The sequence below is a fragment of the Saccopteryx leptura genome, chromosome 2, assembly GCF_036850995.1.
Source record: "Saccopteryx leptura isolate mSacLep1 chromosome 2, mSacLep1_pri_phased_curated, whole genome shotgun sequence".
NCBI classification, from domain to species: Eukaryota; Metazoa; Chordata; class Mammalia; order Chiroptera; family Emballonuridae; genus Saccopteryx; species Saccopteryx leptura.
This window is the reverse complement of record NC_089504.1, coordinates 208,147,619-208,160,202: the sequence shown is the minus strand read 5'-3', so window position 1 is coordinate 208,160,202 and position 12,584 is coordinate 208,147,619.

The following is a 12,584-nucleotide window of genomic DNA, read 5'->3' as shown; positions in this document are numbered from 1 at the left end:
GAAAGGAAGAAAGAAAGCCTGCTGGGCACTTCTCCTGGGGGAGAAGAGCACCAAAAACAGACTGAGGTAAAACTTTATAGGGTTGGGGATGGCCTCAAGCAAGGGTGTGCTGGTATGTTCAGCTTTCTGGAATACTCTTCATTGGGGTGATTGACCAGCTTCCTGGAATTTCTTTGTCCCATGGGCGATTGTCCGGTAATTAAGGGTAGGGTCAGGCAGCCAAGCAGAACAGTAAAAGGGCAGTTTAGAATTCATGTATCTATCATTTCTCAACTCTGTGGTTACATATAAAAGAAAGGCAGTTATTAATTTTATAATATATGGTGAGGGGTGATGAGGAGAAAGAGGAGAAAAAAATTGGAAAATTATTGCTTCTTCTGGCGAGAACTCAAGAAGAGAACCTTGTCAAGCCAAGTTCTCCATCCAGTTAAGGAGGTCATCAATTTCCATGCTGTAAGGTCTGAACCAGCTGATGTTCCCGAAAACCTGAGTGAGGAAGTAAAAAAAAAAACTGTGAGATAATCATTGTTAGTTGCTTGCTGCGAGTGCCAAGTGGACAGAGTGACATGGTAATACATGGTCTCCTGGATGAGCCTCATGAGACATGCTGGTCCAGTTCCTCTCGAATGGGAGGACATGTGGGGATTTTTAGAGACAGGGAACCTGTTGATGTAAGTTTTTAGAAGGACTGAATATGTGTGGTTTAAAAGGAAGGGGGTTTGGGGAACATTCAGGAGGGAACTTCTGGGGCTGAGGGGTGGCTTCTTCCTGCTGTCATCCCTACTTATTTGATATTTCCCTCGTAAAGTTCTCCTTGGAGTATTGGGGAATAGGAGTGTAGGAGCATTTGAGTGTAGGTAATCCTAGACATTTCTCTCATCCGGGCCTGTAGGAACTTGATAAAGAAGGGAACAAGTATATGGAGATTAGGAACGCAGAGATAAGGAGGGTTGTATAGCGGGGGGTGAAAGTTTTTCCATGGTTAAGTTAAAGATATTCTTTCCTGGCAGCCCTGGAGACAGAGCAGTTAGCTTGAGCTAAAAGAAATGTTTCATGTCAGTTTGTAGGCTCTTCTTCAGCCGAGAAGACTCAGAGATCTTGTTCCCTTACTATGTGAAGGGTAAAAAGACTGAGAAGCATTAAGAGGTGAATGCTATTCATTCTCCTAGTTCTTCAGGAATATGGGAGAGCTTTAGGGTTAGGGGACCTGTAGGGGTTGAAAGATAGGATTTAGGAGGTTTGCTGATATAGGGTTTCAGATTTTTCTGTTTTGTGAGGGCAGGTTTCAGGGTTGATGTGTAGGGTTAGGTAGATTTTTCCAATTTTCTGATTGGTGAAGGTCTGCATGCGGTTCTGTAAGAAACTAGTGAACAAACATAAGGGAGAGAGAGTAGGAATAAGACAAGGAAGTGGCCAGTCCCCCTGTCCCTAGACCTACTTTTGTAGAGATTCCTAAAGCAACAAGAGGAGAAATTACTTGTATAGCTCATTTGGTCCTTAGATTGATGGGTAGTGTACTAAGAATTGAAAAGAGGCTCACAGGGTGGGATTAAATTGATATTTGGGGTGAGATAGATTAGGGTTCAGGTTTTTGTCTAATTAGTACAGAGACATAGATAGGTGTTGGTCCCACATGAGTAGAAAGTTCCTGATTTGGTGAGGTAGGTTGAGAGGTGAAGTGGGAATTGTCAGCATCACAGTGTGTGGACCTGTGCATGTGAAAGTCAGTCCTTGGGTGATGTATTGCTGGGAGTTCCTCTTGGACAGTCTTTGAACAGTTTGCTGAGTAACCTGTAAATCCTGTAAGTACTTAGGGAAAGGGTGGTTACATTTCTACACTTTGCCGTTAGAGTTTAAGTCGTAGTGACCACAGCTTCTAGCTGGAATTAGCAGCAGGTCCCAGCCTACAATAGGCATGGGGCATTGAGACAAGAGGAATAAAGGAGATATTATACATTAAATAAAGTAACAAAATCAGACTGTCAATACCCACAGTAGAGATCTTCAAGGGATAAATAAAATTCAAATATTCAAGTAAGGCATAGTAGATGGCCCTTGTGTTTACAAGAAATGAGATCAGTTTATCTGCAACTTGGAAGAAATACCTTAGGCTTGTGAACAATGTCTTTGGGCCTTCAGTGGCAATTCCCAGCACACTGGCAAGGTCAGGTCACAGGTAGCTGGAGCAGGGCTAGAAGAGACCGAACCCTCCCTCCATGGAGTAAGGGGGCAGTTACCTTCTTGTGTCCCTCTTTTCTCAGCAAAAGTGTGTCCCTTGATGGGGCCGGGAAGCCTGACAGGCTTCAGTCCAATGACATTTCTTTCCACTCTGCAGCAGGGCCCTGATGAAATCCTATGAAACCCTTTAGGGCACTGGAGCCTTTAGAGCATATGCCAAAAGCTGGTATTTCCTGACTTCTTTTGGGCCTTATTTGTTACTTCCTTGGCCATTATAGACCTTAAAAGCCATGCTCAGAAGATCTCACTGAGGGGCTTGACTAAGAGAGAAAAATTGGAAATCCACTGTTTAAAGAAGCCTATTAGACTGAGGAAAGAAAGGATTTGTTAAGTGGTGGTAGGTGGTTGGAGACTGTGGGGGGTCTGAGTTAGATCTAGGGTGAGACCTCAGGTGGTGGGAGTATTGCAGGGAGATTCCATGGGGATGAGTAAGCCTGGTTTAAGAGGTGGGTAATTATTGGTTTAAGGCCTTAGAAACAGACACAGTTACACATTAAACAAAGACATTACATATAAGAAATGTAAATGAGCGCACTTTATTTGTTTTAATTAAAATTATACTAGAGATATTTTCTGACAAACAAAAAGACAAGATGGATTACTTACTCACATAGCTTAATATACAATTCTGCTTTTTTAAAGTTCTTCAAGATGATAGGGAGTTGTCAGCATAGAGGGGAGGAAGAGAGAAAGCAGATGGATGGACAGTGTGAGCAGCTGGATGTAAAGAAGGAGGGTCAAAATCTTCAGGAGGAGTAGGAGGAGGGTAAAGTACTGATGTGGTGCCATGTGATCAGGAGTCAAAAAAGATTTAGAGCTCTGAGGAGAGGAGAGAAAGCAAGGAGGAAAGAGACACAGTCACAGTTTGTAAGGAGGGCGGAAGGGTTGGAGAAGAGACAGGTACTGCAGCCAGAGTCACAGCTTCTAAGGAGGGGGGAGGGGATGAAGAACACAATGGAAAAGGGAGGGGGCTCTTGGAGGGAAAAGACTCAAATGGAAAAAAATTTTCAGAGGGACCAAGAGGGGTCCCAAGAGAGGGAGAGACCCCTGTCCTTGGGGGTCAAGCAGGAGAGAGAGAGTTGGGAGTCCGTGGAGAAGGTAAAATTAGGAGCAGAGGTTTTAGGTGAGGTTTCTCTGGCCAAAAATGGCCTGCATGTAGAACAAGTGGTATAGTATAGAGATTAAGAATAGGAGAGAAGGTAGAAGCCTGCACATAAGGAATCTCTGATGCCCTTCCCGTCCGGTGGCAAAAGTTGTCAATATAGGATATTGTAATGATAGTAGAAAGCAACCTGGCTAGGTGCCTAGACTTTTGAAGAAGTCTGTAGAAGCTAGCCACTCAGAGTAGAAACCTCCCAAACTGTGAACCTCAGAGAGTAGGGTGAGTCCCAAAGGAGTAGAGGAGTCCTGAAGAAGCAGAGGAGTAGTCTCTGAGGCCTGAGATTGGGAGGAACCCATGTTCCAAGGGGAGCCTGGCTGGATGGTTTGGACTGAGAAGAGCCCACAGTAGAGGAGACTGATGAGAGAAGGGGGCATCTCCGCCTTCAGTCACAGTTCCGAGAGGCGAAAAATCTCCATAGAAAGAGAGTCTCAGACAAGAGGTCATCACCCCACAGCTGAGATCCTGGGATGTAAGAGAGGGGCCTGGCTAGGCACGCCTAGACTTTTGTAGAAGTCCATAAAGTAGTAGAGGCAGACCACCCATAGATATGGAGTTCAAAGTCAAAACCGTCTGACCAGGAAGGTGTGCTTTTAGAGAGAAATTTGGAGACCAACCAGGGAAGGAGAAGGGAGAAACTCCTTACCTTTCTGGTTCAGCAGGGGTTCAGGACAGGGTTAGACTGCCGGCCAATCGACCTACAATTATACATCCAAACAGAATCAGGGAGCAAGGCCGGGATGAGCTGCCGCTGCCCATTGCTTCCCTGGTTGTAAGTTTGGACGGCAAAGAGGGATCATCCAGGCAGTTAGTACCCTGTCCCGGGTTTCAGCACCAAATGTTGGAATCCATAGGAGTCCAAAAGATCAGAATAACAGGTTTTATTGAAAAAAAGAAAGGAACCCTGCCGGGAACTTCTCCATGGGGAGAAGAGCACCAAAAACAGACTGAGGTAAAACTTTATAGGGTTGGGGATAGTCTCAAGCAAGGGTGTGCTGATATGTTCGGCTTTCTGGAATACTCTTTATTGGAGTGATTAACCAGCTTCCTGGAATTCCTTTGTCCCATGGGCAATTGTCCGGTAATTAAGGGTGGAGTCAGGCAGCCAAGTGGAACAGCAAAAGAGCAGTTTGGAATTCATGTATCTATCAAATATCAACAGTACAATGATTGAAATTTCTTTTGAGAGCCAAATTTTTTAAACTTAAATTATATAGGTAGGTACAGTTCTTATCGAGATAACCCCTGCATGTGGTATTTTGTGGAAGAGCCACACTCAAGGGGCCAAAGAGCTGCATGTGGCTTGCAAGCCACAGTTTGCCAACCAGGAGAAAATGTTGAGTCAAAGGTATTTCTGGACCTTTAAAGTAGATGAAAATGTCAGGTAGCAATCATACATATAGATAAGAATAAGCAGAAGTTTGGGAGAGATACGAATTAGAGAATCCTTGGCATATAATCCATATAGAAATGCGGATGAGATTGCTTAGGGCAAGACTGTAGACTATAAAGAGTATAGTGAGGAAGAGAAGTAGGATAGGGGATGTAGATGAAATCAACACCAATGGTTACTGTTTATGAAGTAGTCAGGGTAAACTGACCTGTTTGGGGGTGAAGGTGGGGTAGGCTGAACATATAATAAGAGATGTAAAAAGATATATTGTAGAATTAGGCACCTAAAACCTGTATAATTATGTTAACCAGTGTCACCTCAATAAATTTACTTTAAAAAATGCTGTAGGCAAAAAACATCTAAGGAGATAGATTAGACTATGAAAAACCCAGAATGAAAAATAATATAACAACACTATAAAATGGAAACCAGATATGTTGGTATTTCCCAGCAAAGAAGTCAGAGAGTGGTCGAGACTAGCACTGGCAATGTTATTGAATTTTATCCTGAGGAACACAGAGAGTAATTGAATAGTTGTATACAAGGTCATTTGAGTGTATTTTAATGTAGCAGGTAGGTGTTATACAGGAGGAATGAAATAATTTGCCAAGCTATTATGTGATGTTTTACAGTTCTCCTGATGAAAAGTTTGGTAACTTATAACACCAACAATAAACTGTCAGAGAAATTAAAGAAAAAATCCCCTTTACTATTGCAAGAACAACAACAAAAAGTAACCTAGGAGTAAATTTAACCAAAGAGGTAAAAGATTTATACTCAGAAAATTATAAGACATTGAAAAAAGAGATCAATAAAGATACAAACAGGTGGAAGCATATACTGTGTTTATGGATAAAAAGAATTAACATCATTAAAATGTTTATACTACCCAAAGCAATCTATAAAGTTAATGCAATTCCTATTAAAATTCCAATGGCATAGTTCAAAGATTTAGAAAAAATATTTCAAAAATTTATACAGAACCAAAGAAGAAACCAAATAGCCTCAGCAATATTGAAAATGAAGAATAAGGTAGGAAGTATCATACTTCCTGGTATTAAATTATATTATAAGGCCATTGTAATAAAAAAAAGTTTGGTACTGGCATAAGAACAGGCATACAGATTAAAAGAACAAAACAGAAAACCCAGAAATAAACGCATGCCTTTATGGTGGGTTGATACTTGACAAAGAAAGTACTGGTATACATTGGAATAATGACAGTCTCTTTAATAAATGGTGTTGGGAAAACTGGACAGGTACATGCAAAAAAATAAAAATAAAACTAGAGCAACAACTTATAGCATTCACACAAATAAACTCTAAATGGATAAAAGTTAAATGTAAGTTGCAAAACCATAAACATCTTGGCAGTAAACATAGGCAGTAAACTCTCCAATAACTCTTGCAGCAATATTTTTGCTGATATATCTCCACAGGCAAGTGAAATAAAGGACAAAATAAACAAATGGGACTATATCAAACTAAAATACTTTTGTAAAGCAAAAGACACCATTAACACAATAAAAAGACAACTCACACAATGGGAGAACATATTCACCAACACATCTGATAAGAGGTTAATAACCAAAATTTATAAAGAACTTCTAAAACTTAACACCAGGAAAATAAACAATCCAATTAAAAAGTGAGAAAAAGAACTGAATAGACACTCTTCCAAAGAGGACATACAGATGGCCAATAGGCATATGAAAAAAATGTTCAACATCATTAATCATGAGAGAAATGCAAATTAAAACCACAATGAGATATCACCTAGCACCTGTCAGAATGGCACTCATTAACAAAACAACACATAATAAGTGCTGGCAAGGGTGTGGAGAAAAGGGATCCCTCCTGCACTGCTGGTGGGAATGCTGACTGGTGCAGCCACTGTAGAGAACTGTATGGCATTGCCTCAAAAAATTAAAAATGGAACAGCCTTTTGACCCAGCCATCCCACTTTTAGGAATATATCCTAAGAGTACCAAATCACTGGTTCAAAAGAAGATAATGCATCCCCATGTTTATCGCAGCATTGTTTACAATAGCCAGGATCTGGAAACAGCCCAAGTGTCCATCAGCGGTCAAGTGGATTAAAAAGCCATGGTACATATACACAATGGAATATTACACAGCTGTGAAAAAGAAGAAAATCTTACCTTTTGTGATGGCATGGATGGACCTCATGACTATTATGCTAAGTGTAATAAACCAGGCAGATAAAGACAAATATTATATGATCTTACTTATATGTGAAATGTAATAAACACTGTGATCTGAGGAATGGAATAGAGGCAAAGACATGATCACAGGGAATAAAAGAACAGCTTTCAGAGGAGGAGAAGGGGGATAAGAGGATGGGATCAGAGAAGGTGAAGGGATTAGTGAAACTTTATAGAAATACAGATAACAGGACAGCAAATCCCAGAGGGAAGGAGAGGGGCTTAGGGGGAGGGGGTAAAGGAGGTGTAATGGGGAACACATAGTTGGGGGGTGAGGGTGTTATATTGAATGAGACACTTGAAATTATGTTAATGCAATAAATTAAAATTAATTTAAAAAAGAAAAGAACAGAATTATTGGATGAAGAGAAGCAGCAGTTCCAATCAGAGGTCATGTATGACCTTCAGATTGTTACATTTAAGACCTCTCTTTTTCCTGATGTTATCCTAGTTGAACTCTGTCACATTTGACACTTGACCAACCCTACCCTTGAAATTCCTTCCTCTCTTCTTTGTGACTTAACTCACATCTTTCCTTTAATTACTCTGTTCTCTTCCTTCTTTCTCACTTTTAGTGTTGTTTCAATTTTTTATTTACAAATTCATTGTAAATAATAAACTAATATTTGTTGGATAAAAAAACCTCTAGAAGTAGTAGGAGCATTTAATATTCAGAATTTAAGTAAATTGAATAGTTCAAAAATAATTAAAGGAGAAAAGAATAGATAGAATGTAAATGGATTGGCAGAGATATATATACAAAAAACAGCTGTAAGTAATTTATAATATGTATATTTTTGAAGATTTTTTTTTATCTTTGAAATGCCAGAATTTTATCTGCATATACCTAGTTTTTCATTTTTTCTATTAGGTTAGCCTGATTTGCTATAACCCCTTGTGGTATACATATTTAGATCTCCTGAGATCTCCTCCACAGCTCATAAATAATACTTCTGTCTCTGTTTAATGCTTTTATTTACTTTATTCTGGATCTCTTTTAGAAAAAAATATTCACCTGTATATTATCTGTTCTCTGTATCTATCAACTTCCCTATATTCATTTTTATTTTTTGTCTTTAATGTTAGCATTCTGGAAGTTGTTACATCCTTAACTGATTCAATTTTCTATAGTATTTACACTATAGTGTTCTATTCTTCATAAATTTTATAGTTTTAATTTCAAGGCTTTATTACCTTTTTTCTCATTTTTATTTACTAGAAACCTATTCTTTTTCTCTATCTTAATGACAGGTTCCTCTTACTAAAGTTTTTTTTCAAAAGTTACTCATTAGTTTTGTCAGGGTAAGTGCAGTTAATCCACCTTCTGTTAATAAGGGCTGTTCTATGCAGAAACAGGAACCAAAGCTGTGGTACTGTGGCTGAGGCTGCTTGGGTATATATACTCATATATTAGAAATATTCAGGAGATGCTACAAATCACCAATGCAATTACAAATTAAGCAGTTTCTCATTACAAAAAAATATATACACATATTTTCTGTTAAAAGCTCTGAGTCTATTTCCACCTTCTACCACTCTTTGTTCTAGAATGATTTCTTTTTATAAATTTTTATTTAATTGTATATAATTTTATTTAATTATACCATATACTATTTTATCATTAATTTTATCTGAAATTTATTTTGGAGTGTAATACAATTAGTTTATCCTCAAATAATTTGTTAAGTGTTTTAAATATCACTGCAAGTTTTAATACCATCTTTATTAAAACAGAAAATAAAACCCTGCAGCATGTTATTTACAAACTTTTTATACATACTCTTTTAAAAAAATTATACATAAATAGTACATGTCTCTTCAATATGGGAAAAAGTACAGGTGTTGCATTGATAGAATTTCAGGTCCCAGGTATAACATAATGAATTAGTGATGGATGTCTATCCTGGATTTTTTGTTTGTATTTCTATCTATTTATTCATCACGACATAATTGTTAACATTTTTAAATTATTTTAGCTTTATATATAATTTTAATATTTTGACATGTAAGACCTCTCTCTCTCAAATATCTTATTACATCACCCATTAACTTTTAAAATAATATTCATAATGACTGCTGCAAACCAGTGTGGCTAGTAATTGTCCAGGTCCTGAGTAAGAACTCTGCACAATGAAGAAATAAACTCAGAGAGAACAAGGATGGGATTGGGAAGACTCTGTACAGCCCATAGCTTGCAAGACCCAAAACAAAGCCCCAGGTTGCTTTATTGTACAGTGCAGAACCATATACAAATAAGGAAATCTTTGATACAAAGTCACTCATCTGAGGCATAAAGGGGATTCTTCATAAGAGTGCACCATCCCTCACCATGCAACAGTCAAGAGCAAGCATGGCCAACAGTTTTTGCCCCAGGGCCAGATTAGAAAGAAAACTTTTCTCACAGGCTGGATGAAATATTAAAATTAAAAAATGTTAAATACAAAAATGATTCATTCAAGTAAACAAAATTTTATTATGTAATTTGTTTATGAATAAGTGTGAGTAAAAAATTAATTACAATATTATTTTAATAAAGTTATAATTACAGACCATATAAATGTCTAAACTGTATCACAATTGAAACTATTTAATTAATAAAATGAGCTTGAAGGGGTTATATTACAATTAAAACAATTATTTTATTTTACAAACAACCTGGACACATTTTCAGTTATCAACTGTAGCTATTGTCTATGCTACAATGCCACTTGATTCAGCACACTTGACCACAAAAATAACAAATTGACCTTGGGTATGCACTGGCAAACTCTGCCTGAAAGAATGTGAGTTTCACATCACCGCTAAATGTCAAACAGTTCAAACTGTCCAAGAGAAGGCAGAAATTAGCACACTAATAAAAGCAAGAAAGATAAGACAGACAATAACTAGCACTTAGAATAAAGGATGTTTGACTATAGAGGTGTCAGTTATCACACAAGACAAGAGGGAGGATTCATAAAACAAGCCAACAGAAGAGAATAATTTCTTCAGAGGAGAAGTCAGATAGAATGCCCTGAATCTAGGGTCTTGGATCCAAGAAAAGAGATTTTATATTTTTTTGGCTTGTTTTATAAATTTCCTTTTACTTTTAACCCCAAAATTTCTAATTTTGCTTGCAAAAATTTAATTCAGGCCTTAGAAACAGACACAGTTACACATTAAACAAAGACTTTACATACATGAATCACAAATCAAGTAATTTAAATGAGTGTGCTTTTCTTATTCTAATTTTTCTGACAAAGACAAAGTTTGATAGACAAGGGAGGGGTTTTCCCCAGTGGAAAGTACAATACCCCAGATGCTGAAAGGTACCGTACCTCACTTACAAGGGAAGGGCTCCCCCTCATGGCCTCTCAGGTGCACACAGGCTGCAGCACCAGAGATTCCTTTATACCAGGGGTTTCTAGACAGAAACAATAAAAACAAAGACTGAGATCTTGACAAACACAGAGAGAACTCTCTGGAAGTCCAAGGCAAGATTAATCAATCCAGATTAGCTCAGTCTCTACTGATGCAGTGCGATGTGAGACTGACTTATCCTGGCTAATTCAATCCCCACTAATGCCTTCCTAGAGCACAAACAACTGTCTAACAACTGTCTCCACTAATGTCTTTTACTGAGAGCACACTAGATACCTCTGGAAGTTCTGGGCAGGATAAAGTCCCCACTAATTGTCTCCCTAGAGAAACACGTTTCTGAAGGTCCGAGGCAGAACTGACTAACCTGGTTAGCTCAGTTCCCACTAATGTCCTCCTAGAGTATGAGCAGATATCCCTGGGAGTCCAAGGCAGGACCTAATCCCCACTAATCATCCTTCCAGAGTACAACCAGACATCTCTCAGCAAAGCCTGAGACAGGACCAAAAAACTCTCCACCAATGTCTTGGTCTTGGAGAGCCCAATGTGAGAGTGTGACTGCGTCCAGTACTCTACACACTGGCCCAAGTTGACTAGTCACAAAACCAAACAGCAAAGTAAAAGTTCCGCTCCACTTATAAATCTTTGGAGTCCCAAATCAGCAAAACAAAGGATATGCCTTACCTACTAATATCTGAAGTCACAATTCAACTGCCCCCAAACCCTCAGAGTCCTAATCATCAAGGTAAAAGATTTTGCCTACCTACAAATTTTTGGAGTCCCAAATCAGCAAAGCAAACTTACATAACTCCAAGGTCACAAATCAGTAAAGCAAAAAATCTACCCTACCTACAAACCTCCGAGTTCCAGAAACTCCTTGATCTCTCTGCTGAATTGTTGAATTTGGAAACCAGAGGTGTCTGCTGAGAGACTGTCTGAACCCACTGGAGAACTGGAGCCCTGAAATGTTTCAGGGGGCACCCCTCCTAGTAAACCAGCGGGTCAAGCAGTCCCCCGGAGACACTAGTTGATTTGGGGTGTCTCTACCCGGTGATGCGAAACACTGGATTCTGGACGAGCCCCAAAATGTTGTAAAGTACCATACCCCAGATTCTAAAAAGTACCATACCTCACTTCCACGGGTTTACTTAGAGACACCAAGTCCAGATGAATTTTGAAGGAGTTTTGTAAGGCCAGGAGCCATGGCTGTCACTATCAAAGCAGCCGCCTGGCCCATGCAGGTTCCCATTGGATTCGGGCAGATGGTAAAGAAACGGCGGAGTTGCAGGATGGTGGGCCATCCTATTTATTGGTGTCTCACCAAGACAGGCAAACCACAAAAGAAGACAAGGGAAAAGCAGAAAACCAGCTTTTCCCATGAAGTGCAAGGGATCAGGGAAGCCCCTGCAATCGTGATAGCAGGAACTGAGTGAGCAAGCTCCTGGTCTGTCCCACTTTATAGTGTAGAAAACCAAAATCCCTTAATCCAATATACAAACAAGGAAGTCTCTGATACAAAGTCACTTATCCAAAGCATAACTGGATTCCTCATGAGAGTGCACCACCCAGATCATACAATCAGTCAAGGGTGTGGGGAAAAGCTTAGTTCTAAAACCAAACCTTAGGCTACAACGACCTGGCCTGCTTATAGCCTGTCCCCCACACCCAATATAAGTCACAAGTGAGCAAACATATATATCATATTTACAAACTTATTTGACCAACAAAGGAGTTTTATTGATTAAGCCAGCAGCATACACCGGGGATTCTTCAGACTCAAATCATGCAGCCCCAAGTATATTTCAGAGGCTGGTTATATACCCTTTGAATACATACAGGTTGAGATGAGCATGACATCATGACACAATCATTTAACAAGATTATAATGTTTGTCTAGGGGATTTACAAAAATGTTAAAACTTTCAAGGTAATACAATCAAAGACATTCATAAACCCTTTAGTATCTATCTCTCCTCTTTTGTCTAGAGGTACATGTTAATCTCAGGATTCCAGGAAGGAAGGGAGAGCTAAAATCAGTGTAGGGTGGTATGTAAATTTTGCCTCTTATTGAAAGGGAAAGGGAGTTCTTCAGATAACCTTAATCTTTTCAGAGAACTTAAAACCAAATGACCCTAGTTGTCTTTGTAAATCAGAAGACTATGGCAGTGGTGATTATTCATAGGAATTTATAAATATTTCTCAACTATAAGAC